The sequence below is a fragment of the Carcharhinus amblyrhynchos genome, chromosome 10, assembly GCF_965287045.1.
Source record: "Carcharhinus amblyrhynchos chromosome 10, sCarAmb.v2.hapA, whole genome shotgun sequence".
NCBI classification, from domain to species: Eukaryota; Metazoa; Chordata; class Chondrichthyes; order Carcharhiniformes; family Carcharhinidae; genus Carcharhinus; species Carcharhinus amblyrhynchos.
Window position 1 is genome coordinate 41464327 of NC_137333.1, and position 17226 is coordinate 41481552.

Here is a 17226-nt window from a genome sequence, read left to right on the forward strand (position 1 = left end):
CAATACTGATTAGATTTGCTTGTGATGCTCCCCACGTGGTGAGTCACCAACCAGCCATTGGGTTAAGGCTGTGGATTGAAGCCCTTCAGTGGGCATTAACGGTCCACCTAAAGGCTTCAATTGGTGGGGGGGTGGGGTGCAGAAAGGCTGTCCATTGACCTTTCCATCACGGACATGGTGGAATGGAAGTGGGAAGGTGATGGGTTTCCATCCTGATTAAATACCCCCACCATCAAACGTGACATATGGGAGGGCATTAAATTCAACCCAGTAGCTTTGTGACATAACAACAGCATTATTCAGTACTGTGTAGCCCTGAAATTATGCCTTGTAAGAGTGCCTGATTGCAGAGTGTGAGTGATTTTGTTGGCTCTTCTGCTTGAAATGACTTAAAAAAAAACTCATATTATATGACAAAGGGCAAATATCTCATAAGCACATTCCATAGTCAAATAAAGGCATGTACATTGGTTCCTCTTCTAAGCCAAGCTGGAGGAAGTAATTAACTTCTTTTTAATGTTTTACCGTAGACAAAGTGTGATCGAGACTGTAGGATTAAACCTGTTTTTTCTCACATTTTATGGGATGTGGGTGTCATTGGTGAGGTTATACCTAATTGGTGGTGGTGAGCTGCCGTCTTGAACCACTGCAGGCCTCGTACTGTAGGTACAGCTACACTGCTGTTAGGGAGGAAGTTCCAGGATTTTGAATGATTTTGACTGGAGTTTATTTCATATATTCAGTTCTGCTTCTAATTTCAAATTTTGTTTGATCAGCTTCTTTATTAATCTTTAACTCTATGTTCACAGTCCAAGTTGAATAAGTTACTTGCCTGTTTCTGTATCCACATATCTGAATAGCTGGGTTTATTTTCTTTTCTCAGTGAATATGGATTTATTGCAATTGTTAGAATGGCACGGCTACCATTACTAAAGCCAGTTTTCAATTCTTTCATTCATTCATAGGATATGGGTGCTGCTGGCATTGCCAGCGTTTGTTGCCCACCCCTAATGGACCTGAAATGAGTGGCTCACTAGGCTGTTTCAAAGGGCAGTTATGAGTCAACCACATTGATGTGGGTCTGGAGTCACATGTAGGACATACTAGGAAAGTTAGTGAACATTAATGAACCAAGTGGGTTTGTATAACAAGAAATGATAGTTTCATGGTTACTATTACTGAAACTAACAGTATAATCCAGAATTATTAATTGAATTCAAATTCCACAGCAACCATTGTGAGATTTGAACCCATATCTCCAGGGCATTAGCCCAGGCCTCTAGATTACCAGTCCAGTAACATTACCATTATACATTGTCTCTCCCCAATTTTAAGACTAAAGGAAGGAACTTATACTAAACAAGTATAAGTTGAATGTTATCCATAGCTAAGATTCCTCTAACATTCTGACATTGAGTTTACTGAAAACTCTTGGATTTCTTCAAGCTTTGCTCCATGGTGCTATACGTGGGGAACAAAACACTGGTCCCTTTTCCGGATCAATTGTGAAGTGATACTGAAAATCTTCAAAGCATCCAGACAGCTTTTCAAATGCATATATTTGGATCAGACCTTTCTTGCTTCTGATTGGAGACCACTTTTCAATGGGTTGACTACCTTCAACCCTGAGTGACACCTTTATCACCTGGTTTCCTAAGATCAATAGCAGCCTTTTGTAACTGTTCACTCTCAGGCTGGTAGGATCATGTTTCAGTGAAACACAATATGCAGTTAATGTATTTTTTTCTGTGTGGCCCTCTCTTTTGCGTCATTCTTCATTGTCAAATCTCAGCTCCACCACATGCCTTCAGCATGATGTTGAGTTTTGGAGCATCTTAATTCAGGTTTTTTTTAATTTTCAGAAATGATCTTTGGTATAGCCCGAGCAGGATGATGTTACTCTGTAATAAAGCTTCAACTTCAGATCCAGGGTTATGGGCCTTACTTCTCAACGTTTTCCAGACCAAATAATTTTGTGAATTTCTTTCCTCTGGGGACTGTCACTTGCAGACATTTCTTGCAGTTGGATGATTCCGATGTCCATTGTGCCCTCAAGCTCATTGTTAACTTCCAGAGTAGGATCTCTTGGTTTCTTTGCCTGCTCATTCAGCCTATTGCTCTGTCTCTGGTAACTCCTTCACCATCTCCTTTCTGCACATCTTTTCCCAGATTGTGGGCTTTCCACAAGCTCTGAACTTCGATCCGTAAGCAAGACATTTCCTTCTTTCTGTCTGTGAACTTTTAGTGCTTAAACTTTTCTCACAAACACCCGCAGCTGTCATCTAAGGTTTTGTGGTTCTCAAAAGTCTGAAATAGTAAAACTTTTAAACACTTTTAAAATGCTGGAACTGACATCAAGGGCGGGATTTTACGGCCTTGCTCCACCTGAGACCAGAAAATCCCATCCGAAGTCAACTGACATTTCCATTATCTGCCCCTTGCCCGCTCTGATTCCATGGGGCAGGGTGGTAGAATTCCGGTACAAATGTGTTTGTCAGATTTCACCATGTACATCAATACTTCTTTATATCAATGGTAGTGCAGTAATGAGTGATGTGGCAGATATTCATGTATCCTTGTGCATAATTATATAACTCCAAATTCCACCAATAATATTACAAAATAACAATAATCTTTCCTTCCTCTACTTGATGTGAATGTTTGACTGATCACTGATCACTTTTGTGAAATTCTTTTGGACATTTCCTCAGGTTAGTGACATTGTTACAAGACATTGTTGTTTTCCTCACTACTAGTCTGAGTTCCTGCCTAAAGTTATGGATGTGCTGAGGATGCAGATTCTGTACCAAAGGAATTCTTGATTTTGAGATAGTCTGTCCCAGATCAGGGGTCCTTGCTGGAGAGGCTATGATGGAAAGATGTATTCCTGGAGCAAAGCTGTTAAGCAAGGGCCAGGCGAACACCTTTCCCTGAACAGGGATACAACTTTGTTAGAAGGCTGAGATTCTATCTGTGAAAGTTCAACAGTCCCATGCTAAATTGACAATAGTTCTGGGGGATTAGCAAGTTAAATATGTAGGGTGGAATTGTTGACAGTGTAGGCTCAATGGGCTGAATGGCCTCCATCTGTACTGTAGGGATTCTATGCTTCTTCTATTCTATGGTGGCTGATTCTTTGCTGCCTTCCTCGTGTGACATAGAGCGAGAAGGCTGGGACCAGAAAACCGCACCATGATGGGCTGCGATTCTTCCAAAAAAGACAGTACACACACAGTCAGAGGAGGCATCAGCAGCCCATATATTTAGGGAGAAGGTAGCGTTATGTATTGGAGGGTGCTGGAGACGGGTAACCACTGTGTCTCACTGGCCAGGAGATCTCAAGATGGGGAGGGCTAAGGTCTAGGTTGGGCTGTACCCTCCCCAGGGATCCACCTTCAAAGATTCAAGGGGAAATACAGGGACTCACACACAAAATGTTCAAAGATTGGACAGGAAGAAATGATAGTGTTGGATGCAGGGAAACCTGGAAAATGATCTCCAGTGACAGGCCTGAAACCTGCATACGAAGGATATGGCCAAAACAATGTCATACTGTTGGCTGATGTAGTGGGGCTGGGCGGGGGGACATTTTGAAAAGTACCAGGTGCTTGCCAGGATTTCTGTGGTGATTAGGTGTCGACACTGGACCCAAGAACTTAAACCCACAATTATTTACTAGTTATCGACAGAAATAAGACATTCAGAGGCTCATGCTTACTCATGTTTTTTTGTTATAATATTGTGGAGAGAATACCTTCCTCAAGATGGATGCTGGGCTTATTGCATACAGGCTGAAGGAGGAGATGATTGCTATGGAGGTGCCAGGCTTGCTAAAGTGAGAAGCTTCACCCCCATTGATAGGGGGCAGCAGGGCTCCTCCAGACACAGCGGATGAAACTCGCATGAACATGGTGAGTAGGCTGCTCCCAAGACTGAGGGTCTACAGGAGATGAATGTCTTTTCTGGAAGTAAACAACAGGCAGTGTCGTCAACATCTCCACATGACCACAGAACTGGTGGCTCACACCTGCCACATTCTGCAAGATTTGCTGCTAGGGGGCCTAGGAATACATTTATTGCCAGTAACTGTGAAAGTCACTGCCACTCGTAATTTCTACACGACTGGCTGTTTCCACAACTGGCAAACTCTACGAGATCTCTCAAGCTTCCATGTACAAAATGCATCTAGTCACGCTTTTTGCCAAGGCCCACATCTATGTTAACTTTGGAGTTAATGGTGCAATAGGTAGGACATGTCATGCAAAGATATATTCAGTGATGCCAACCACTCGTGTGAGATCATTAGATCTTTATTGGCAGTGTTGGAGTAAAATCAAAATTAAAGGATACAAGATGGTTACCTGGCACAAAATGGGAAAAGACATTAAGATATGCTGACTTGGGCACAGACATTGCACAACAAAGAGTTAAAACCTGTTAGTGTCTGAATTACTGCAGAAAATAAATCAGACCATGAGGCACCTTAGCTTGAAATAAAGCAGAACCAAAACAATGAGTTTTGGTAACGAGATCAGTCATTGATGGGCGGCATAAATATATCTACTCAATGTATAATGATGTGCTAACCACCAATATCCATACTTGTCTACTCTATGTATAACAATGCGCTAACAGCTAACGTTCGTACTTATCCATTATTTGAAAATGTATAAAAGATGCTCAACTGCCATTTTAAAGTTGAGAAGGTGACTGTGTGCACTGCAGAGTGCTCAGCACTTCTCCCAAAGCTTTGTTCAATAAACTGCATGTTGAATCTTTAAGTCTGACTCCGAGTGGTGATTTTCCCACAACAGGCAGTGATGCCAGATCCTTGGATCCAGATTCTAGGAGTTGACCCCCTTGACCACTTGCTCCTTGAAGATGATCCTTGAGGATTTCTTTGCCCCATACGGAACCATGGCATATTTCCCCTGCCCATCTGGACATTAATGCTTTCAGTGCAACATCTGTCAGTATGGTAGACGTTGCATTTAAAACATTGACTCCATTCTCTCTCTACAGATGCTGTCGACCTGCTGAGATTTTCCAACATTTTCTGTTTTTGTTTAAGATTCCAGCATCTACAGTATTTTGCTTTTATCAATTAGTATGGATCCCTAATTGTCTTGGTGTCTGCTTTTCAGGAATATACATTGCAGTGGCCTATGGTTTCTGTGCAGCTTCCCTTTAAGATACAGCCTGCCTTTACTAACAGCCAGATGGTTTTATTGTATAGTCTGAAAGCAATGCTGCCAGGACCTCCTGCTGTGTACCGAGGTTGCCAGGAGTGTTCAGAAATAAACAGCAGTGCTGAAGGTGCACCAAATAGTGCTAAAATCAGATGAGTTGGGTATGTGGAGTTTGTGTGGTGTCCACTTTGATCTGAAAGGCACAAAGTTGCAAATACTATTGGGGGTATCAATTTCTAGTCCACTATGTTATACCCAGTTTATATTCCAAAAATCCCTCCAGTTAACAGGGAGAGGGAGAATCAACACTAAATTAGAACATAGTGGCTTCGGGATCAAAAAAGTAGAAATCAAACAAAAAATGCATTACAATGTTCATCCTTCAATTAGTAGCCATACTTGTAGATCAGAGAATCAAAACCATGGCGTTGTCGAATTATCTCTGATTCATACTCGTTTCATCTATGGCTTCACATTGGGCTGGCACCAGTAAATCTACTACCCAGAGGATACTGATCCAAGGAAAGGTTATAGATCAAGAAATGACAAGGTGCTGAATGTTAACACCCAACAATGGGTAAGCTAGGCTTGGGTCAGATCCAAAAATTTAAAAACCATCAAACTCCAACCTCAACCCACTTTTAACACAACCACTTCAAAATTTAACAAAAATAAGGGAAGGGGCCTACAGCCAATCCACTCCTGGGATTTTTTTTGTCTGACAGTCTGTGATTTAAGCTTTTAAGAACACAAGAACATAAGAAATAGGAGCAGAAGTGGGCCATCTAGTCCCTTGAGCCTGCCCTGCCATTCAATAAGATCATGGCTAATCTGAAGTGGATCAGTTCCACTTCAGATCAATGGGTAGCCAAATTTCCAGATCTTGGAATGCTCAGAAAATGAAAGAATGCGAGGACAGTTTTAGAGGCTTTCTAGCACTGCTTGTGGGCCAGGAGAGGAAGGAGTGCTTCCACTAGGTCCTCAAAATCCCAGGAAAATCAGACAGACTACTTACAAAGAACTCTAGAGTTGGAGATCCCACCCTTCCCACAGTCAGGGATCGGACACTCCCAAGATTGAGGATTGGGGTCCTCTGCCAGGATTGGGGTTTCCCATTTGGGATAAGACCCCCCTGCCCTGGGTTGTGGATTGCACTTGTCTGTTCCTGGGTTCCCCCTTTCTGACTGGAAGCCAAGACAATCAATCAGGTCAATTTGTAGATGGAGAATCTGTTAAGGATAAAAGTTAAAATTTCACATCACTCTAAAATTCTGTGCCTCCCTCCCTCCATAGCAAGCTGTCCTCTGATTTTCCATGTGCACAGAGCTTTGGAGAGCAGATTTCCTGTTTTTATGGTTTAGATCTTACACCGGTTCTGCCTTTTCAATTCTAGATAGTCCAGTTAAATAGATAATAAATACTGAACAGAAGTTTCTGCATTCTCTCCTTTACTAACGATTGTTGTCTCTAATTTTATTTGATTTTCATTGATAAAAATGTAAGAATAAGCTGACTCCTAATCATGCAATCTGGCGGAGAACTATTCACAATGGAAGATTTGAGACTACAATGTTACATATTAATCTCTCATCAACACTCTTTTCAAATGTGCTTGACTGCTGAGCGCATGGGCACATTGAATTCTCCATAGCATAACTTTGAAAAATATTTTAAATTTATTTATTAATGTCACAAGTAGGCTTACATTAAAACTGCAACTATGAATAGTTATTGTGAAAACCCCCTAGTCGCCACACGCCGGCACCTGCTCAGGTACACTGAGGGAGAATTTAGTATAACCAATGCACTAGCATGTCTTTCGGACTGTGGGAGGAAACCGGAGCACCCAGAGGAAATCCACACAGATAAGGGGAGAATGTACAAACCCCACATAGACAGTGACCCAAGCCAGGAATCGAACATGCGTCTCTGATGCTGTGAGGTAGCAGTGCTAATCACTGTGCCACAGTGCCTCCTGCTAGTAATTAAAAAGCTTAGTGCTGGATAAGAATGGTGGAAATAGTATTGATTTTGCAGGTTTCACCCAGAATAAATAAAGGAGTAAATTGACTGGACCAAGGCTGATATCACGTGACTAGATTTCCCTATGATGTTAACCTTCAGGGTTGTGAAAGTGACGAATCTCTATGTGTATAAATGTTCCAAAATATTGGACAGGAAAAGGCCAACTGGTGTGCCACATCTGCCCCACAGTCTGGCTGAATGATGCATCACTTCCCACCCTCCAGCAACCAATTAATCTCCTGAGAGAGCAAAGTAAACATATTTTTCAAAAGTGCCTAAAAGGGAAAATATAATCTGCAAATTTTAGAATAAAATGAAGGCGCTATTAAGGCAAAATCGTTGAAACATGAAATAATTACTTAACTAAATTTGCCTCAGAAAAAATGGGAAATAAATTCTGATGATTATTTAACTCAAGCTTTATTATAATTTTAAAAATAATTTACGTTCGCTTGAATTACCTTCTCAAGGGTTTATATTCTTAATTGCAATTTAGTTTGAATTATTTATGAATATGATTTGCATGTACACTTTATTTTAAAAGATTTGTTTCAATCCTACATTCTTCACATTTGACTTAACTTTAAAATGCTCTCTGAACTTCATGGAAATTAAACATTCATCTTTGCAGTTATTAGTAACACAGTCTAATGTGTCAGCCTCGGCTGAATGGCAGTACTGTTGCCTGGAAAGAAGTCCAAAAGTTGCTAATGTTTATCTCTCAAACAGTATCACAAAAAGTGGATAATCTGGTTATAGTCTCATGACTATTTCTGGAGATAACTGTGCCTAAATTGGCTGTGTTATTTTCTACATTATAACAGTTAGTGCATGTCAAAAAGTATATCACTGCTGGAATGTCCTATTTGATAGACATACAAATTCTTTCTTTAATGCAGCTAGCAACCTGTCATGATCTGCTTTGTAAAATGAAGTTGATATAATGTTTGAAACTTTGCATGCCACTAAATAATCATTTGGTTTGGGCAATATTTTACCAAAAAATGGCTAGGGCTGTTTTTTCTGGCGAGGAAACCATTGTGCTTCTCTGCAGGGAAACTTGTCATTTTTCTCTCCGGATCTTACGATGCTCTGCCAGGGAGCATGTTTCACATTATCGTACAGGAACCGGGGCCTCAACACGCTGACAAGACCAGGCTGCACAGTGATCAGGGCCCCATGTTTAAAGGGTGTCCCGATCAGAACCTGAGTAAACTTCCCTCTCAGCCCACCACAGAAATCTCACGGGCCCCCTCCCCATCCCCAATTGGAGTCAGCATTTCTCTACATCCCCCAATCATTGACTCCTTTTCCCCACTCCCCCATCAATCATTGGCTCCTCCTGCCCTTCCCGTCGATCATCGGCCCCTTCTTCCCAGACCTCACCCCGTTGAATATTGGCTCCTTCTCACCACCCCCACTCCCCCCCATCAATCATCAGCCCTCCATCCGCTCCCAGACACTACCACATTGAAATGAATCCCTCCCTCCCCATGATGGTCCACCTGTTGGCACAAGTTGGCAAACTTGAGCCAAGGGGGCATTGCTATGCCCTGCCTGGTCATGTCCCTCTCTCCCAGGGGCTATACTTACATTTATGAATGCAAGGTGATCCCCTAATAGGTTCATGTCTAGGTGAGCCTGCTGTAAATGGCCCCAGTGTGACAGCGTGAATGCATATGCTCAATCTGGTGAGGGGAGAAGTCCCAGAGAGAGTGCTCACTAATGACATGAGCTTTCTGCGCGTGTCAGCCCACCAGCGAGGGGCCGGGAAGATCTGAAATAAGAAACATATTGGAGTAAATTGCACTTTCCAGATTGTGAGCACACGCCGCCATTCCTGTAGTGGGGTCTCAACATCGCCCCCCTCTTGAATATTGAGGGGGCCAAATGTGAATGACCCAATCACAGCTTCATCTTATACCCACACAACAGTCTGATGCTTTTCCATCTTCTTACCTCTCCTCAGAAGCAAACAAGTTCAACAGTTGATTAGATGGAAAATATTTTGCATAAAGCAGTAATTATGTTTGTCAACTAATCAGTTAGCTCTTATGAATAATCAGTGAATTGCTTAATGCGATTACAATTTGGCAGAGACAAGGAGAGTGGGGGAATTTTAAGTTGATGCAATAGTGTAAAATAGATGATAATGGTCTGGATTAAGGGGTACTGTGATCCTTCCCTCCCTGGCTAAAGGGTCGGGGGGGGGGGGGGCGTGGGGACCAGTTCACAAATCCAATGATTGTCCTTCAGCAAATTGATGCTGGGAGCAGCATTAGGAATGTATGAACTGAGGGAACCGATCTTACCAGAATTCGACAAAGTGTCAGGCTCGGTCAGAAAGCTGGCGGGTAGTTCTCCATGGCACAGACTGTGTATTTATCCAAAACACCTTTAAATAAGAAGGATATTGGGCATGGCTTATGCTGTCACTCTGGTGGAGCAATGACTCTTTGGACGGGAAACAGGCTCCACAGAGATTGAGATACCATCTTTAAAGGCACGCCAATCAGAAATGAAAATAAACTCCTCCCAGCACTGTAACCATGGAGGTATGGAGGACTCTACCCTCGCAATCATCACCAGCATTTCACTTAATCCACTTCCCTTGCCATCCCCCAAAATCATCACCGGCATTTCAACAATACAGTGACACCTCCCTCTACCACACAGTAATGAGCCTTCCTTACCCCCTGGTGCTTCCACTCGGGTCTGGCCCTGGCATCTCTCTCTGGCACATGGTGGCATTGCCAGCTTGTCACTGCTGGGTTGGCAGTGTGCACCTGTGCTGGAAGCATTGCCAGGGCACTGCCTGGACATATCACTCTCCCTGGGGGGCTACACTTAACCTTTGTGCCACTGGAGTGATCTCCTCGAGAGGTTTATGTTTTTGAGAACGTGTAAAGAATCTTGCTGCCATGATGTCAATGAGATATGACTGTACGGTCAGAGGGGAATCATGCGGCGAGGGAATTAAATGATTAGATTTAAGTTTATTGAAATGTATTCAAATCAGGTTCCTGATTATGTCACCGGCAAGGGGGTGAGGGAAATCAGAAATCATGACCTCACCAGCGAGATTCGTGATTCCCTGATTTCTCTGGATTTTATCTGTGGGAATGCCCCAATCACCTTGGCAGTGAATCCATGTTGACTTTGCTTGTCCAGTGGAAGAGCAGATGCTCTTAATGGTAGTGGATGTCCACTATAAGTGGCTGGAGGTCATGGCTGTGAAATCCATATCAGCGGAGTCAATGCTAGAAAAGTTTGATGAAGTATTTGTTTAACAATTGGAACAAGTGATTGGTGACAATGGAGCCCAGTTTGTGGCATAGGATTTTGCTGGCTATGTGAGACACCATGGAATCAGACATGTGAGATTGGCACCTTATTGCCCGGTGATGAATGGTCTGGTGAAACTATTTGCTTAGACCTTGAAACAGCCTCTGAAGGCATCGCAAGGGGAGGGGTCGCTAGGGCGGTGGATAAATACATTCCTGAATCTGTACCGCAACATGCCACACGACAACCCGCTGCTCACCAGCTTCATTGATGTTCAACCAAAAATTCAGAACCATGTTTGACCCAAGAGGTGGTGGAACAGAACCGAGAGGGACAGATGGCCAGAACAGCAGGGAGCACAACGTTGAGATCTTTCCAAAAAGGGGATTTGGTCCTGGCCAGGAATTATATTTCTGGGGAGAAGTGGATACAGGCTACAATCGCTGTCCAACATCATACAGATCAAGGATGAACTGGTTTGGAGGAGACAAGCTGACCAGTTGGTCATAGCACTGCGCCAAAGCCTCACAAATGAGAACTGTCCAGGATGGTTCCATTAGTGTGGCCCAAGCTTCAAGTTCCAGAGTTAGAGTCAGCCACCTAGAGGACGAAGCAGCATCAACCAGCCTAACCTCCCAAAACTTCCAGGAGGATACATAGGAAAATGTTCCTGAAATGAGGAAGCAGTCTATATGAAACTGCCATCCCTCTGATAGACTCATTGGACTGGATTTTATGGCCTGGCTCATTCTGAAACTGTGAAATCCCACTTGACATCAATGGACCTTTCCATTGTACGTCCCTCGCCCTGCTCCAATTCCCGTGGTGCGCAGAATGGTAAAATTCTGGCGATTATGTCCATGTGAACTGTCTGAATGCACTGTGCACTGGGGGCTGTAGTAGTTTGCAATGCTCAGGTAAATAGTCTCCATTGTATATATATATATATGTTTTGGTTGTTGGCGTTTTGGATTAAAGGGGGGGGGGTGCAACGTATGTATGTTGGGAATTTGAGATGTGTATGGGTGTGAGTTTGGGTCAAGTGACCCCTGAGGGGGGGTTAGTTCCTCCCAGTGTGGAACCCCGATAAGCAGTCTAGGATCTGACTGTGGGATGGTGCACACTTACAATAAAATGTTCCCCGGTATTTAAGTTATCAGGCTTGCTTTGTGGTGCATCTTGCACCATACTTTATTAAATGCATTAATAACAGTGTTGATATACTATTGACTTACCAATACTATTGTACCAAAGTTCCTTGTTGTTTGAGTGATTGCCAATGGTATAAGTGCTGTACAGCCCTAGTTCCTCTGCTTAGACGTACTGGATTCATTATGAACTCTACCCTTGTGTTATCACTGCGTTCCATTACCACTGGATTCAGTTCTCTTTCTTATTTTGGCCATTGCTTGACTGGCGATTGCAATATGGCCTTTCTTTTGGCAATTAAAGCATCAGACATCTCCTTATTGACATGCCTGAGCTGTGTACTTGCCATTGTATCACTAACAAGTCACTAAACCACTATCACCAGAACTATTGGCCAGAAGCTGTACCAATCGCTCAAGTAGAACGCATGAGCAACCTTTGATGCCAACTCCATGGAAACAGCAGTCTTGCGTGTTTGCTAAAACGTTTGCACGTTCATTAATGTCAGTTGGATTCTTTCATCTGCTAATCCATGCACTGACCTGTCTTGTAATGCATGGTCTAAGATGTCAAATTTACAATGTACTGCTAGTTCTTTAGTGTCCCAATCTGCTCGCCATCTGTCTCGCTGCATTTCTGATCTCTGGTAGCTTTCTGCTTTTTCCATTTGCTTAGGGTTGAGATATTCCTCAGCTTTGTGATGATTGTTTTGAATGACACATCTGAGTATTGGGATTAAATATGTTTATTAGTGTGCCATACATTTTCCATTTCCATTTACAAGCTTCTTGTGCTCAAGAATTGCCTTATTAAATTTTGATTTCTTCACCTTCATCTCCAAGTTCCAAAATGTTATTAGCTCTGGAAAAACTGAGATTTCTTTTAATATAAGACTGAATGGTTCTCGAGCTCTCTCATACAATCTGAGCTTCCAATGTGTCCCATGACACAGCCATATTGTCCTTTTTTCAAGTTCAGAAGTGACCCAGCAATCACTGCCATACACAACAATGCCGATACAATTGCACACATGTGAGGCGGGCAAAATTTAACATCAGTGCTTGTGATAAAATATCTCAAAAATCAGTTTAAAGGGAACAAACTCACCTAAAACCAGCCCAGTTGTGGTTATAAGTGTTCTCCTAATGAGAGGAGAGAATTTAATTAGATGCACATTTGGATCCCGTGGCAGCCCATTCAATTCCAGACACTGATGCAAATTCTAATTTGCATTCTCCTTTCCTGAGGTTGTGGTCTTCTTATTGGGGGCCAGTTTCAAGGGGGTAGAGGCAGGGCCTAGGCTGCTACAAGCCACCTGGCAGGACAATGACTAGGTGCTGGTGGTAATGGTGAGACTCTGCTCAATTTAGCTGAAATCTCTGAGGCAACAGATCACAGGAAGATGGCTAATCTTGTTCATTGCAATCTCTGAAGGTATTTGCTACTGATATTTATGGATATTGATCTCATCTCCTTTGCCAATCTTTGCTATCTATCAAGTGACACTGGGAAATGGTGTTTGACACGAGGCATAGCCAGTTCAAGTGATGCTTATAATGTTTTGTGTACTATCCATGCTCTAATGTCATATTAACATAAGACGCTAATTTGAGAAACCCAGAATAATGTGGCAATGCAGTGGCTGAGTTTAGAAACCACTGAGGGACACATTGTACTTATTGTTAGGTCCTTGGTACAGTACCAGACGACTCCACACCCAAGATCCACCCTGAGCCCAATGCAACAGGCACTTAGAATCCAGCTCATTCCAGATTCTGGGAACCTGCTCTCATTTCAGAGGCAAGCCTCCTGCCTACGTTATGCACACTTACCACTTTCCATTCATTCCACTTCAAAGTCAGGTTTATTTTACCCGATTGGATTTTAAGCAAACTCAGTACAATTTAAACAACATTTGCTCATATGCAAAATTATAGTGAAGAGAAGGCAAAACAATCAGATCGTTTGAAGGATATTTGTGAGTGTTTCCATGTCCTATTTTATTGCTCCAAATCCCGACCTTGGCTGTAAGCCAGGGAACGTGTGGCTGGGGGACTGAGACAAGGTACCAAAACATCTAGAAATTGTGATTGGCAGCTGGACTGGTCGAGTTTTTAAGTCATAACCCCACTCAATTTTTCACAGCTTGGTGCCAAAATCTTGCTGGCTGAAAATGAATTAAATTTATTTTTTCCATCAAATGGGGAACATTATATTTTTGAGATAACTTTTAAAACAATCTACAAAGTAGGGTTTTAACAGTGAAAAGGTGCAAATTGTTTAACACCACAGTCATGATAGCCACAGTGCAATCAAAGCAAAATCCTACAGATGCTGGAAGTCTGGAAGTCTTTGAAGTTAGAACTGCAGAATAAAATATTTATATTGGTTAGCAATTCTGATTCCTTCTGAGTGCTTTAGTTTATAGAACCACCAGGCTCGTGGTAATAACAATCCCAAAGGTCGGCTCTGCTGCTGAATTCATTGCTGAGCTTGGACACACTGCCAAAAACTCGTCTCTACCTGTAGCATTCCAAACATTCCCACCAATTCCTATCAAAACTCTGTGGTTTTTATCTTTGAAATCACGGCGCTCTTTTTCTCCAGGATTTCCATGGATTTTCCACTGAAGTGACAGTGGATGGTCAGAATTCCTTTTCCCTGACCCATGCAAGTTAATGATGTATATTACCTCCACTCTGACCTCTGATGCTCACTTCACCCCAGCATTGGCAGCTGTGTCATTTAGTCTCTGAACTTTGGAATTACCTCCCTAAATCTCTCTATCTTACCATCTCTCCCTCCTTTTTTGGGATGCTCCCTAAAATCTATGGAGGTGATTCTGAGGCCGAGTTAGCAGTCAGTGTAATCAAGGCACAGGTCCAAACTACTGTGGAGATCAGGAAATGAGATCCTTGCTGGCACAATCTCATTTCCCAATTTTCCCTGTCCCTCGCTGGTGATGTAACAAAGTCAGGAACCTTATTTCAATACATTTTAATAAATTTCAGTATCATTAAAGGGCATCCCAGCCACATGATCCACACACTGAATATACATACCTTGCTAATGTGACGCAGTGAGCTTTACAACAACTACATAAAAACAGGGATCAATCAAAGGGAACCTATTGGGGGATTCCAAGATAAGTACAGACCCCAGAGAAAGAGTGACATGCCCTGGCACTGCCCCACGGCACTGGCCTCGGCTGTGCCCCTTAGAATTGCCTCAGCAGTGCCAGGTTGGCCTTCTGGGGAGCCTCATGGGGTGGGGGCGATGAGTGCCCCTGATATTTAAGTGTTGGGAAGTGTCCGTGGGGGCCATAGAGAAGTATATTTTCATGGGGCTCCCTTTACAGTTGGCACCATGATCTCTGTGGAGCTGGTCTTGCCAGTTTTATCATGCCCGCCCCAGATTTGTTGTGTACTGAGTGCCAGAAACTCTGGTCTGAAAACTCGTTTGCGCATCTGGAAAGATCCAGGCTGGCTTTTAGTCTGAACCTGACACACTAATTCTGGAAAATTCTGCCCTACCTTTTACCACTATTTTGTTCACCTGAACTATTGGGAAGGATCTTCTGTGTTATGTGACAGCAGAGGCCACCCACCATGGGCCAGTGGCAGGTTCTTCTGATCCCGCTGCTTCAATGGGGCTTCCTGTTCTATTCAACCCCTGTCATCAGGGAACTTGGAGCGGGGGTTCACAATCGGCGGGACTGGAAGATCCTGCTTGTGAGAAAGGCTGGAAAATTCCAGCCAATGTCTCCAAAGGTGTTTTTAACAACTTTTGTCTGAGAACATTTCTGTGAAACAACACGAAATGTTTAACTATATTCTCACTCAATGCAAGTTGTTGTTTTAGATTAACTCACAAACGAGTGTAAAGCTGAACGGCCAGGATTCTCCCAAAAAATTCTAAGTGTCAAATTCGGATGAAGACTGGAGTAAATCCCACTGGTGTTTTCAGCAGGATTTTTAAAATTAATTTCCCACACGCTCTGTGCACTGCAGAGTGCCTCAGCGTGAATTACATTGAAAATCAGTGGGGTCCATTCCCGCTGGAGAGACGGCAGCATGGCGCTGCATGAGCCACCGTGCAAACTATCAGCATGGAGATTGACACATGTACACAAGCCACCCATCACTGGCCTTCCGGGTGTCTCCAGGCTAGCCCCAACCCCCCCACCCACCTCGATCTCACCACCCCCTCCCTCCCTGCAGTCCCCATCTCCCAATTATCCCCCCACCCCACAGACCTGACACCGTCCCCCCCACCCCGGGAAGGCTGACCTTCCCCCCGCCACCCCAATGCCCAGCCCCAATCAGCCTCTTCCCTCCTTTGCCACTGATCCCGACCACACAGTGACAAAGTGGCAGTGGGCGTGCTCCCCTGGTGGGCAGTGCCAAGATGCCCCCAGGCATTGCCATTGCCAGGCTGGCCATGCCGAGCGACTACCCCCCCATTATCTCTGACCTCCTTGGGGCCTCCAGAGCCTCCCTTTACTCCAGCGGTGTCGGGCTGCTAGCTCCCTGCTAGTGGGGAGCAGTAATAAACCCCCCTCCAGCAAATACTCCTGGCAGGAAAGGGGGGAGGGTAGATGCTGGCAGCCACGGAGACTCCAGCCCTGGGCTCACTAATGAGACTGAAATGAGAATTTAAATGTGGGGATCAGCTCTGCACCGATTTCCGACATGGAAATCCGACGGCTGGAGACTCACACAGACTAGTGCAGCAGGCTGGGAGAACCGCATCAAACATCTTTGTTTAATTCTGAAGGCTATAAAACTCAAGAGGTTGAGAATAATTTATAATCCACGAGTTCTGTCTCTCACCAGTTTTAGCCTTAACATCAAACTGCGTTGAATAGAACAGCTAAGATTCAGAGATTTTTCATAAAGAAAGTTATTCTATTTGTCTTTTTTGTGTTCTAGTGTAGCAGAATGTTTTCCTGTTTTCAAATTGCTTAAATTCAGACATTAATGAACAAGGGGCTCTGTCATTCTATACTGGAAATTTCCACAAAGCATCTCTAGTGTACTTTCCATTGGCATTAAATGAAATCACTGATGTGGAACTGCAGCGGATATCTCTGTCACTTTTACACGGCTGTGTTTGAATGAACTCATATACTATTTACAGGAACCTTTGATTGCCATATAGTGATGGAGCAAACTTTGTATAACCCATGTATTTCAAAACAAATCCCACATAGATCTTGTGCAAAAATGAAGATTAGGTCCTCTTATAATTATGGCAAAGTTTAATGTTGTTAAATACCCTGTGGAGGCCTATTAGTGTAATATCTGTTCAATCTAGTTCTGTTTTTATATTGTTTGTAGGCCTACTCCTTTGTTGATTAACCCAAGATATCACTCACTTGCAGTGCAGCCATTGCTGTGTACCTCCGATAGCCAGCCTCATTGAACTGAAATAAATATGCAACTTTAAATGAAAATATATAATCAGTCAGTTGTCTGTGAATGAGCTGCATTGTGCCTCGTTGCTGGGTGAGGCTGGTGCTGTAATTCAGGTAGAGTTAGTGCATAAATAGTAAAACACATTTTGTACAGCATTTTCC